The sequence below is a fragment of the Eurosta solidaginis genome, chromosome X, assembly GCF_040869045.1.
Source record: "Eurosta solidaginis isolate ZX-2024a chromosome X, ASM4086904v1, whole genome shotgun sequence".
Taxonomy (NCBI): domain Eukaryota; kingdom Metazoa; phylum Arthropoda; class Insecta; order Diptera; family Tephritidae; genus Eurosta; species Eurosta solidaginis.
The window spans coordinates 84,605,281-84,619,730 of record NC_090324.1 but is presented as its reverse complement, the minus strand read 5'-3'; the positions used below and the strand labels follow the sequence as shown (position 1 = coordinate 84,619,730).

Here is a 14,450-nt window from a genome sequence, read left to right as displayed (position 1 = left end):
TTATACCTATTTTGAAGCTTCTATTAGAATATAAGAAGAATGAATTGAGCTTTAATAAATATTTGTAATTATGGAATTTTAAACTTAATTGCGTTGGTCTGATTCCATAGTTAGTGTGGGTGGATTTATTGGGGCTTTATTAACAGCTTTAAAGCCATGGTAGGGTGGGTTGAGAGCAGCCGCCAAAGTAAGATACGCGCTGCTAGGTATGGGTTTTTCCAGGCATAATGGGTGGTACTCAGGCTTTCCGGTAGCTTTCATTAGTGTGCAAATTAAATTTCGTGTTATGCCCCCAAGCTGAAGGATGATGGCTTGGTTCAGTAAAGGTGTTTCGAACCCTCCCCAGGCTGAAGCTCCCGTACTAATGCCAGTGCACACACCACTTTTACTAACATGCTAAGCAAGCCCATCTTAAGTAAGAGGCTGAAGGGGCTCGTAACAGGGATCCTTCCGAAAGAGCGCACTACCTTTACTAGGGCCTTCACTAACACTGGGGTAGATTTCGCGGGACCATTTGATATAAAATCCTACCGAGGGAGGGGATGTCGAATTTCAAAAGGATACGTTTGCCATCCATCTAGAAGCGACAAACGACCTTAGTACCGGGTCCTTCCTAGCTGCCTTTGCCAGATTTGTATCCAGGCGAGGCTGTCCGAAAAACGTTTACTCCGACAATGGTACTAACTTTGTCGGAACTTCGCGATCGTTACGATCCGAGTTTAAGGCATTTCTGCATGAAGCAAGTGACGGAACATTGAATAAATACAGCCATCACACTTTAGAATGGCATTTTATACCGCCAAGCGCTCCTCACCCACTTTAATACGATCGCGTCCGATCATATATATACGTTCGAAGAGTTTACAAACCTCTTATGTTGAATTGGGGCCTGCCTCAAATCGAGACCTCTAAGTCCCTCATCCAACGACCCTTCCGACCTGGAGCCGCTTACTGCAGGCCATTTTCTTGTAGGTGGGCATCTTTTATCTCCACCTGAAGTCGATTGTAGTGAAAACCCTACCGCAATTGTAAACCGATGGCAAAAGATGAAAGCCCTTCATCAAACCTTTTGCAAAAGATGGAAATCGGAGTATCTCACCGAGATCCAGAAAAGGTATAAATGGAAACATCCACAATCCAACTTAAAACCCGGGGACCTAGTCGTCATAAAATAGGATAACCTGCAACCAAACGAGTGGAGAATGGGGAGAATCGTCAACACACATCCAGGTTCCGATAACCGTGTACGTGTTGTTGACGTCAATACAATTAAGGGACAAATTAGCAGACCAATCGCGAAACTGGTACTACTTCCGCCCAACGACAACGAAAATGAACTTTAATAATCCATGTTCCTTTATCCCAAATAACCCAGCTCTCGTTCCTCTGAACGAGGCCAACACACCCTAACGCAGATTAACTATCTGCCCCAGAATACAATTTAAGCAACAATTGCATTGCACATCTAACAAGCATATTGTCTCTATAAAATCTTGCCCGGGCCCCCCTTGCCACAGGATCCGCAAACAAAAAAATTACAATCTCCAACTGCCTTTCTACTTCGAAGGCTAAGTTTAGACTCAAACTGTCAAAAAAAAGAAAGGTTTAAAACTGGTCAATTGAAATAATATCCTTCCAATTATTTAAGTAGTTTGTTATGAAAAGAGAAAGCCTTAAATCATCTTCATGGTGTCCAAACATAAGACAATCTATTGCTTTCCTCTATATGTCAAAATGGCACTACTATATGTCCTACTTATTGCGCTATTATTGTAAAATGGACTTTGCGAATGAACACATTGCGCATTGACCAAATAGAGTAAATTGTGGATATTTTGGCCGATGACAGAACGAAAACAGATACTAGAGTTTAAGCAATTTGAATTTAAATACATCAAAGTACATAGGTCTATTGGCGATTTCGTTGGAGCTTCATAACTCCGAAAAATTATGTCTAGTTCCAGATTTGTACTCAATTTTCTTGCTATCATGAAAGCTAAAACGACCCAGAGAGCCTACGTTAATTGACTGTAATTACAAATATCGTGTTTAAAAGAATATTTTTTCTTAGAAAATATAGAAAAGTAGTATATTACTCTTGCAAGTTGTCTACCCACAAACCAGTATAGATACCGTGTTCCATCTGGCCACCACCATATACCGCCAAGAAGAGTATATGATGGAACTTGTATTAAGAACTTTATAATGAATTGCCCTCTACCTAATTGTTTAATCACCAATTAAGGACGATCGAATGTAGGTTAGTACTTTCTCATGCAGTACCCTTTATATGGTACATTGGCAACACCTGTTTAGAACGATGACAATTTTCGGAATAGGAATGTTGAAATATTTTTCATTTGCTTCTTTATTATTCAATTCTTAGGCAAATCTCAATTAAAATCCTTTTCCAGTTAACTTCTTTGTGGATTATTACTATTTAAGTAACGAAAAGGCGGGTAATCACAGACAATACTAAATATTTGTGTTGATATCTTGAATTGACTTTAATTAAAAGTAAGCCAGATTCCTGACTAAGGAGTGATTGAATGAAGAAACAGTATTCTTAAATCGATGATTCAAAATTTCAAATGATTTCACACTTTTAAGTCTCTGGTTTCAAAATTAACTATCTAACCTAATCGCAGGGAGGTGTCCTCGGCGTAATATAGCAAAACTTCATTTTTTGTATTTTATCAATAAATCACAATTACATTAAGATTATGTACTTGAATATTACGCGTAGTTATTTTTATGTAAATGAATCATGATGCTAACAAAAAACGTGTATGCTTCATAAAGTGATTGCCTATCTGATGCAGACAGGGCATAGTATCATACTGATGACTTTATAGTTTCAATCATCAGCTGAATACTTCAAAAAAATTAGTAATGATTGGTTGAGGACAGTTTGTTTTTGCTTCAATTATAACGAACACTGATAGTTATCTTTCTTGTTGCTTATTTTTTTAATAGATTTTGTTGTTGTTTGTTAAAAAATTTTAATTTTTTGACCGCCGAAATATTTTGGATATGAATGAATGCCTACATATAACAGCAACAAACTCATTTTGGATTAATAATTATGATTACTACCATAAAACAATGAAATGAACATCCTACGTCAAAGGGAAAAGCAACTTCATGCTGTAATATACCTGATTTTTTGGCATGCGCCATCTGCAACATAAGCGAATTCGCCAATTCTGGTGGATAGATTTCTGCTGCCTTGCGGCGACAAAGGGCGCGTTATGCCAATAAGTTGTAGATGTGTCTTCGGACTACGCTACGCGAAGATAACGACCCAAATAATCCACTGCCAAATAAAATATCTCCCTATTGGTGTCGGGATCGCTAGAGATGAACATCCATCTTATTCTGAAAAGAAATAAATAAATTAATAAAATCACGTTTTACATTCAATTATTTAGGCAGACTGATGAAACAGCGTTCCGGTGCATCTAGGCATGTCAATTCCAATTCAAGGCCATGTGCCACAGCCTCTTGCAGTGGTGTTGGACATGCATATATTGAATTTTGATGTACCATTTGTAAATTGGGCATAAGTGCAGCTGCTCCATATGCCTGTATACAATGCAGATGCAGACACTTGACTTACCGGTTTTGGGATGATTGAAGCGGTCCACTAGACGAATGTGTTCTACCACATCACCAGCCAGGTCCACTCAACGTTATTTGGTCAAGATTAGGTCATTATTTTCGATAGCATTCAATTTCGCCAAATCTTCAACTAACGTGTCCAGTAATGCTCTAAGCTCTTGTTGTGCAGATTCCTGCGGTAACGGCAACCGTTCTGATGCAATTTCTATAATTAAAACAGGGATTTAGCACCGGACACACAAGTAACACGTACTAGGCATGCTAAATGTTGTGCAATTTCACTTTGACATAAACGATGCTCTACCGTGGGATTAGGTAATAAATTGATGCGTGATCATAAACCAGCCAGTTGTGGTATAAGACTCTCCCACCGTACCCCTAAATCTGTCTCTGTTGAGCGTCTTTAGACTCTTGAACCTCTCATTGATGTCAATGAAATCTAAAAAATATTTGTCCCTAATTTGACCAACTTGACACTTTGAAGGACTTGTTGGCCTTAGCCCCTTCAAATTGAGATCACATAAAAAAAAAAAAAAATTGAGATCACAACTCATGTGAATAATCGAGATTATCATTCATGATTGCATCTGGTGCAATATGCTCGAATATCATTTCATGCGCGAGTGCCCATTGCTTCGTTCTTAGCAAATATATTGCTTGCATATGATGATAACCAAGCGCGCCCGCTTTAACTAGTTTTGCGCAGTCAATTAATTTTTCGGGTACACACAAATTGCTTATAACAAATTGTGCCTTTTCCGGAAGGGCAACATCCTTTGAAACGCTAACATAACACTAAAGCACATTTTGTACGGGCAACTCACGTTGTTACTTATTTAATATGCATAATGCCTAAATACAACATCAAACTCCAGGCATAGAAAATCGCTAATCATCTGCAAGACATAATGCTCGGTTCCAACAGCCATATAGTCGCCCATCGGATGAAAAGATAAATAGTGCACCGGTTCACAGTCGGAAAACCCCATTATGTGCCTTTTTCACGGAAGATTTTGCAATATCAAATAGTTTTACAGTGCCATCACGTGAACCAGATGCCAGGATATGTTCTTTCGGATGAAATGCTAAAGAGGATACTGAGGATACTTCATCCGTATGACCATAGAGTGTACGTATAACAGGATGACCCTGCTGTTCCCGCCCTGCTTCTATATCTTCAGGTGCTGACTTGGCTAGCATACGGTCAACATACAATATTTTCATACTTGCGTCAACACTGCCCGTAGCAACCAACGTGCCATAATGACTGAATGCACCAGCACGACAAGATTGTTTATGCGATGTGACATAAGTGGTTTCGTAGATACCGGTTCAGGTGCTAAAGCGGATGCTTCAGGTTCAAACCCCAAATAAATTCCAGGCAACACAGCGCCTTTAGGTGCAATTGGTTTTTCTCTGGTGGCTTGCATACCGGCAATCATGACATGTAACTATCGCTCGCTGGGAGCGCATTCGTCTGCTTTAACAAACACAGATAATTCCATGGCGAGCTTTTCCAGGCCATCGTACATCAGTTGACTGATAATCAACCTATATAGAATTTCACGATTTTTTACGGTATTCCTAGGATCTAATATCTCGAAGTCTCGCATTTTCTCTAATTTTTCAAGTTTTTTGATGGAATACCAAAATAGATGCAAATCAAGTATTCCTGAAAAGAAAAAAAGGAAAAAGAGAAATTAATTAATAAAAACATAACCAAGTTTACGAGTGTACTTACTCACTGCGTGTTTTATATCAATGACATTTTTTTTCTCATTCAGGAAATGGAAAAGCGTAGCAGATGTCAAAATCTCTACATTTAATATCTGACTGTCAGTGATTATTGCAATACAAACGTTAGGCCTCATGCGCAAGCATCTCGCGCACTACACGTCACGCACTACATGGGCACTATACGTCACGCACTACATGCCGCACGAAATATCGCGCACAACACGCCACACATGTCGCGTATTACATATCTCGATCAGTCATTCATGTGGTCGAGATTTAAAATACCTAATTCCACGAATCTCAACATTATCGACAATACACGTCAAAAATAATGTTGAATGGTGGAAGGGCAACTCTGTAATACCTTTTCAGCCAGGTTTCGAACCGTTCCGTGTGGTGGCAGGCCACTTGTTGTGAAAACAAAGTTCACCACAAATCAAAAATAAATTTTTACGACTACTTTCGGCGACATCTACCGACCAAAATTAAATTCTAATTAACTAGTCCTAAAAGTCGGCGTCAGATTGAATTTAGCATTGCGTACGACTCCAACTTTGACAAATGTCGTATTTTATTTTGTTTCTCCAAGGGTCACAAATTGGGTTTGACGTTAAATTCAGGGCTGAAGTTTGGGGTAAACTGCTAACTGACGCCGCCCTAAGGCATCATTTACATGTACGGTTATTGAAATCACGTAAGATTTTTCCCCTTTTTGCTTTCCCGCCACCTTGCGCCACCCAAACAGAACCCACCCAATTTATGTGGTAATGATCAATGTTACCAATATTCTTTGCAGATCATGACCCGTTTCGAAACTCTATTGGCCAAGTCAGAGGGAAGCGCCAAGCGCTTCGACATCGCCTGCCAGCTCTGTGGTAGAAATCATAGTATGAGGCTCTGCGCTGAGTACAGAAGCAAGTCACCCGAAGAAAGGTTACGGGCTGTTCTACTACATAAATACTGCCCGAATTGTTTGTCGCCGTTGCCAACTGCAAAAGCAAATATCGATGCAAAAGGTGTAACGAGAAGCACCATACTACGCTTCACCTCGAGGACCAACGTCCTGCACGCGCAGAAACCATTGTCATCGGCGACGACAACCAATCGGACGACGAGTTGATCCACTTATCGGGACCAACTAAGTCTTGGGCCCAACAAGTCGAGTAGGCACAGTTGGAAGAAGAAATGGCTAGAGCCGAAAAAAACCCCTCAATCAGCAATCTTGGGAAGCATAGTTTTCGGCCGCTGCTACAGCATGAACGGAAGGCGGAGAAGTTCAATAAAGAACGACAAGGACAAGACAATTGGCGGCAGCAGGACACCGAACTCCATACCACATCATCGAAGGGAAGCTCTGCCCATGGTCGGCCCAGAGCAACTAAACGTGTAACGAAGCAAAATCGAAACAAAACCGCGCCATATCAAAGTAACACGAGCACAGTCGACAGTAGACGAGCTCTATTACACGCCGTACCAGCCGGTTTCCGAACGGGACGCCTATCCCAGACAACGGCCCCATCACCCATCACGCGACCATTTGTACCCATCGCACCGACTGCCGTCGTACGGATCGAATCGCGGGGCCACTTGCATTTGGTTCGAGCTTTAGTCGATCCCTGCGCCACAAGCACAATTGTCGATGCAGAGCTGGTGCGCGACCTACAGTTAGAGCGTCAAGGATCAGGGCAATGCACAATAATCCTTCGCGGGAAATTCGGGTCATCCACACACTTGACCACTCAAGCCAGCATTGTTGCAAGCCACTATCGGTTGAGTCCGCCATCAAATGTAGATCCAAAGATTGCCGCTCCATTTCAATTCATGCGGCTGGCCGACCCACAGTTGTACCGCTCATCGCCAATTCGGCTTACACTCGGCGCAGATATATACGCCGAAATGATGGTGAGCGGAACGCCAGCAACAACAGTTGGCGGTCTTCTGACCCAACCGACCGTTTTCGGGCGGGTAGTCTCAGGAGCCTGCCAAAAATAGGAGTTTTTTTCATAAAAATAAGTAATTACAGCACGGAAATTAAAACCACGTACGTATATCTAATAACTTCTTTTCTTTTTCCACAGGAGAGCGAAACATGAGGTCAACCATCTGGCATGCAGTGCTTGCAGTCCGCATCTGCGCTGCCTTCTTTCGTTACAGCGCCTTACTGGACGTGCGATCACGTGACATCCCTTTTTTCAATTTTTTCGTTGTTGCTTACGGCAAGGGGGCCGGTATGTTTAGGCCACAGGCCTAAATATATCTCCCCTCCCTCGTAACATAATTTTCTTAGTTATTTGCCTTCGTTTACTACCACCCACATATGCTTGTGATCACTAATACACACAGGCATGTGTGAGTGGTAGTACGTATGTATCTTAGATTTTTACCGCTGTGAGCTCGCGGTACAGCAACTTTGTTGCCGGGAAACCCAACGAAGGAGCTGTATCGTGGGTTCATTGGCTCATGTAGCAAAGAGTCTCGTCCTCTTTAAATCCAGCAGCCAGCAAAGGTACACGTAATCGCACGTTCACGTAAGTTGTCAATTTCCAAAAATATATTTAATATTTTAAACTTTCACAACATTTGTTAACATCTTCCTTAACACTTGTTGTATTTATACACATTGAATAAAAAAACACTGTGAATTCCTTTTTTTATTAATACGAAACCCTTTTGGTGTTTTTATTTTTCTTCCCCTTTTTTCGCCTTAACTAATCTTTAACAAATACGTGGGTGCACGCCGTTGCCACCACGCATTTGTTCAATATACATATATGCTGTATATGCTTACAGATATTTGTTTAAAATTTTAAATATCTCATTATAAGTTCAATAAATTGAGCTCAAATATTACCGGTAGTTAATTCATAATTTAAAAAATATGTTAAAAACTCTTCAACATAACATAAGTAGTCGTTATATGAGTAAACATTATATCCGTACAGTAAATTATTATATTGTAAATTTAGTAATAGTTGATCCTTACGCTTTACATTTATGTTTTTCGAAAGCGTAAAATAATTTTTACTATCATACATATTTGCAAAATGGTTATGTAATATTATAAATATATTTGACAATTTATAATTTTTATGTAATCTACCCAATTTTAAATCAGTATATAAATTTTTATAAAGTTCTCGTTCCATTATATACTGAAAATATTATTACTAAACGAAGTAGTAGTATTAGTAGTAGTATTTTTTGAAGTTCTTTTATTTTCCAGTTTATCGAAGACGTATTTTCCTTTTGATTCGGGCGTGGCGTACATAACATATCCCATTAGATATGGTTTAGATAGAATATACTATGCAGACTTATTACTCATAGAGTTTTTTATTGAAAATTTGTTTTTTGTACCACTACTACAAACTTTATTTTCTCATGATATCAATTGGTGCGCCAAATATTGATCACATTTTTCATATGAAAATAGCTTTTCAATATCATCAACATCGATATCGTCAACATCCGTAATTCAATAGGTTGTTTGATGTATTTGAAACCGTTCATATGTAAAATTTTTGCTTGGCTATCATAATTGTTATATGTTTTGTAACTAAGAAAATATTTCCCTTTTTGATCCATTTGCATCGTAACACCGGCTGTAGTATTGAACAACTAATATCAGTGTTACTCGACACAACACTATAATTGTAGATGTGACTCAAAATGCTGGCAATTTCATTGGGTTCATAATCGGACGTTTTTTCAGACCACGAATTATTGTCAATGTGTAATGTTCATTTAATATTGGATGTAGCTGATTGTATGGTTCAATTTCGATGCGTGTCGGTTCACGCCCATATTGTGGTTGTATTAAATTATAGAGGATATGGGCAAAATCTTTCCAACTTAGTTTCGATTCAATTTTATATAGAACGTCGATCAACCTCATTTTTTTTTTAATTTATTCAAGTGAGCCCACAATTTTTACCTGCTTTGTGCCTTTACAAGTTTTAGTCTTATCTATATCTTCATTCCATGCAATGTTGTCCATGTGTTTATTTTCTATCATCTTCTCCTTTTCCTTAGACATTAACGTTTTACGAACTTGCATCAAATTGAATATAATACTATGTTGTTGTTCAAGAAATATTGTTATACATTGGACACACATTTCATTGTATAGTCTAAGAAAATTTACAAACACAAATGATATTAATTCATTTTTATATCGTTTATAAACAATAAAATAGCTTTCGATATCATTAACTGTAAGCTTGTCGTTTTTTTCTTGACTTTCAATTTTCATTTTGTTTGTCAATAGTTCTGCATTTAGAATGCGAGGCATGTTTTCATAGTCCTTATCTGGTATCGTGACAGAGCGACGTGATGAACACCTATTCAGGCATGCTTAACCATCGAATCGATATCATTTCGTTACGATAATTAACGTTAATAAACGAAACAAAGTCATTTCGTTTCGTTTATTAACGTTAAGAACGTCAAATTAAGGAAATGATTTTGTTTCGTTTTCTGCCATATCAAAACAAAATCAAATCGTTTATGTTGATTATTAATTTCAAACTATCCTGGCAAAGCTGATTGATGGCGGAGTCATTAAAGGTGAAAGCATTAGCCAAGCTGATTGCAACGTTTCTCATGAATTTTGACAGTACGAACATTTCTCAGAGTATTTTTGACATTACCATCAACGAATTACACAAACAAATTACATGGAGTTTGTGTGTGTATGTTCGCTCGCTGTTAGCACCTTACGGCTTCACCATGGCTATAGCATTGCCAGCACAATTCAAACATAAATTATCACGTTTTTGTTAACGTTTTTAACGTTAACGAAAGCTTTTCGTTTCGGTTAAAAACGAGATACAATTTATCTTGATAATTTCTTTATCGATAATATTTCGAAGTGTTTCAACGGAAACGGTGGACATTTTTTGAAAAACGATTAGCTTAACGTTGCACCGTAGCTAAACCTGCACCTATTCAGATTGGCTTCTTTTGGATTGAATTTACTATTGCGTGCATTACACATTTCGACAATATGCTTCATATATTGATCCTCGACATAGAGTGATTGTATGCTACACTTCCAATTAGTTATGTTCTTTTTATAGACCTCATAGTCACCATCCTCCAAAATAACTTTCCTCTTGATTGTAACCAGAGGATTTTGCTCATTTTCGATGAGCGATCTTGTATTTTCATTCTCTCTACCAACTATGTATGCCAATTGGTATGCTTCGTCGATGACCCGCTTAGAAGATTCCAATAGGTTGAAAAATTGCTTTGACCAATCATAGATGGAGTTTTGTTTGGATGCCTCAAAATTATCAACCAAACCATTCATATACTTATACTGCCATGCATAAAACGCTCATGCGATCGCAACAGATTCGAAAACTCGGTACTAGAGCGATAGTTTTCATTGTAAACCTGTGCAGATTCGAGAAATGGCATAACACTATTCAAATTATATTTAGAACATAATGGAGAAATTATTGTTGCAAACGAAGAAAAATTTTCAATTTGTTTATATAATTTCTTTTTACTCATTTTAATTTTTTTTATTTGTATCTACTTTTTTGTTATATAATCTTATAATATTACTTAACATTTATTCTAAATTAGTAATTATAACATCTTTATCCATATCTGGTGATTTGTAGTTGTTGTCATAATGCTGCTGTGACGGCGGCGGCTGTCGATGTTCAATGGCTATTATAGTGCCATTCACCTACATACTGCTAGTAGATTATTGTTGCAACTGTGTTGTGTTTAACGACTGCGAACAAACATTTGTAGTGAAATTACCATATTCGTACATGATATCATGTGTTGAATAACTGCAATTATTCATATTATCATGCAAGGATGTAGGTGTGTTAAAATTTCCTTCAATATTTTGATTAAAGTCAAGTGATGATGAATATGTCATCGGAAAATTCTGTGTCATAAATTGTGGAATGTAGGCATCTGTTAATTATGAACAGAAGACGACGACAATGATGATGTATGTTTAGATATGTTTATTTCCTCGTGATTTGTAATAATCAATGTACAATCGGTTATTAATCTCTCATTAATTTCTACATTTAAAATTCGCATTTTTCTCAGACAATAGCTTTTGTTGTGTTGTTTTATTTCTTTTAGAAGAAAGCTCTTAGCAAAACTGGTATGCATACCCGTCCAACCACATATGAGAGTATCCTTTTGATGTATCAAAGCAATTTTAGCGGTACGCACTTGACGCGTCATTAAAGAATATGATTTTGATGCCTCGTCGTAAAATATCATGACACAATAACGAGTATTGGTATTTGCCATACAACACGATTCGGTTAGATATTTTTTAACTTGTTTTATTATCTTCTTTTTTTTCGATTTTTAATCATTCTTCACACGGAAATAATATATAGAAGATTTTAGTTGTTTTTGTATCCAAAAATTTCGATTGAAAGTTGCATTTATAGCGGTCTCCTCCTCATCATCATCATCATCATCATCGTCATCATCGTCGGCGTCGCCAGTATTATCAATATTGACGTCGCCAGTATTATCAATATTGATGATATTTTTGGTCGGAATATTCTTAGGACTATCAACCAATACCTCCTTGCTGATACGATCAAATTCGGTGCTACACGATGTCCTCATAGTTGGTGTTTTATGAAGACTTCTGAGTTGAAGTAGAGATGCATCAGACGTTGGAATACAGCTACCATATAATATCTTGAGACGATCCAGGTGAGTCAACTTACTCAAATACATGCAATAATCATTGTTCACTTTGAATAGTGTAACAAATGTGGCAAGCAATAACTTCGCTGTTGCTGATTTAATGGTGGGCAGGAGACGAGTTATGAAAAAATTTACATCTATTAGAATACCCTGGTAGTGTGATGATGGAACTATATTCCTGGTGAATCTGTTGAATGCCATATTTATGACATGTCTTTCTTGTTTGGCACGCATTATAGTCTTATACTGATAGAGTGGTTGGTTGGCATTTTTTATTTCGTCGATTACAAATTTTTCCAATTTTTGAAATGAAACATGAGCGTACGTTTCTTAAGATTTTGTGGCAAAATCCAGCGTAGAACAGAGCGATCCAAATAGATGAGGCAGGCGCAACCGAATTTTATCAACATTAAAACACTCTTGGTTTCTATATTGGTGACATTGAGATCTCGCATAAATACAAAATCATTAAACTGCAAATTTGGATATTGAGTAACAAATGTCAATATGTCCGAATAGAACATTTGGCGATAATATTGTGATGAACGAGCCTCTACTGGATAATTTTCGTATTCAGTTTGCAGGTTATCCAGACTTATAGTTAAATCCTCTCATGAGACCACCCTGCATGGAGGGAACCAGCTGATGCTACGTCATATCCGCACTCAGTACTGGATCCCACGCGTTAAAGTCATGATAAGGTCGGTTATACACAACTGTAAGGTCTGTACTATTTACAGGAAGCGGACACAAACGCAACTTATGGGGATCCTTCCGAAAGAGCGCACCACCTTTACTAGGGCCTTCACTAACACTGGGGTAGATTTCGCGGGACCATTTGATATAAAATCCTACCGAGGGAGGGGATGTCGAATTTCAAAAGGATACGTTTGCCATCCATCTAGAAGCGATAAACGACCTTAGTACCGGGTCCTTCCTACCTGCCTTCGCCAAATTTGTATCCAGGCGAGGCTGTCCGAAAAACGTTTACTCCGACAATGGTACTAACTTTGTCGGAGTTTCGCGATCGTTACGATCCGAGTTTAAGGCATTTCTGCATGAAGCAAGTGACGGAACATTGAATAAATACAGCCATCACACTTTAGAATGGCATTTTATACCGCCAAGCGCTCCTCACCCACTTTAATACGATCGCGTCCGATCATATATATACGTTCGAAGAGTTTACAAACCTCTTATGTTGAATTGGGGCCTGCCTCAACTCGAGACCTCTAAGTCCCTCATCCAACGACCCTTCCGACCTGGAGCCGCTTACTGCAGGCCATTTTCTTGTAGGTGGGCATCTTTTATCTCCACCTGAACTCGATTGTAGTGAAAACCCTACCGCAATTGTAAACCGATGGCAAAAGATGAAAGCCCTTCATCAAACCTTTTGCAAAAGATGGAAATCGGAGTATCTCACCGAGATCCAGAAAAGGTATAAATGGAAACATCCACAATCCAACTTAAAACCCGTGGACCTAGTCGTCATAAAATAGGATAACCTGCAACCAAACGAGTGGAGAATGGGGAGAATCGTCAACACACATCCAGGTTCCGATAACCGTGTACGTGTTGTTGACGTCAATACAATTAAGGGACAAATTAGCAGACCAATCACGAAACTAGTACTACTTCCGCCCAACGACAACGAAAATGAACTTTAATAATCCATGTTCCTTTATCCCAAATAACCCAGCTCTCGTTCCCCCGAACGAGGCCAACACACCCTAACGCAGATTAACTATCTGCCCCAGAATACAATTTAAGCAACAATTGCATTGCACATCTAACAAGCATATTGTCTCTATAAAATCTTGCCCGGGGCCCCCCTTGCCACAGGATCCGCAAACAAAAAAATTACAATCTCCAACTGCCTTTCTACTTCGAAGGCTAAGTTTAGACTCAAACTGTCAAAAAAAAGAAAGGTTTAAAACTGGTCAATTGAAATAATATCCTTCCAATTATTTAAGTAGTTTGTTATGAAAAGAGAAAGCCTGAAATCATCTTCATGGTGTCCAAACATAAGACAATCTATTGCTTTCCTCTATATGTCAAAATGGCACTACTATATGTCCTACTTATTGCGCTATTATTGTAAAATGGACTTTGCGAATGAACACATTGCGCATTGACCAAATAGAGTAAATTGTGGATATTTTGGCCGATGACAGAACGAAAACAGATACTAGAGTTTAAGCAATTTGAATTTAAATACATCAAAGTACATAGGTCTATTGGCGATTTCGTTGGAGCTTCATAACTCCGAAAAATTATGTCTAGTTCCAGATTTGTACTCAATTTTCTTGCTATCGTGAAAGCTAAAACGACCCAGAGAGCCTACGTTAATTGACTGTAATTACAAATATTGTGTTTAAAAGAATATTTTT

At 38.3% G+C, this 14,450-nt stretch overlaps 1 pseudogene; it reads right to left on the bottom strand.

The window, feature by feature from the left end:
* Positions 1-4,164: 4,164 nt before the first annotated feature.
* Positions 4,165-5,234, bottom strand: LOC137235031 (cleavage stimulation factor subunit 1-like; annotated as a pseudogene).
* Between the last annotated feature and the right edge of the window lie 9,216 nt (positions 5,235-14,450).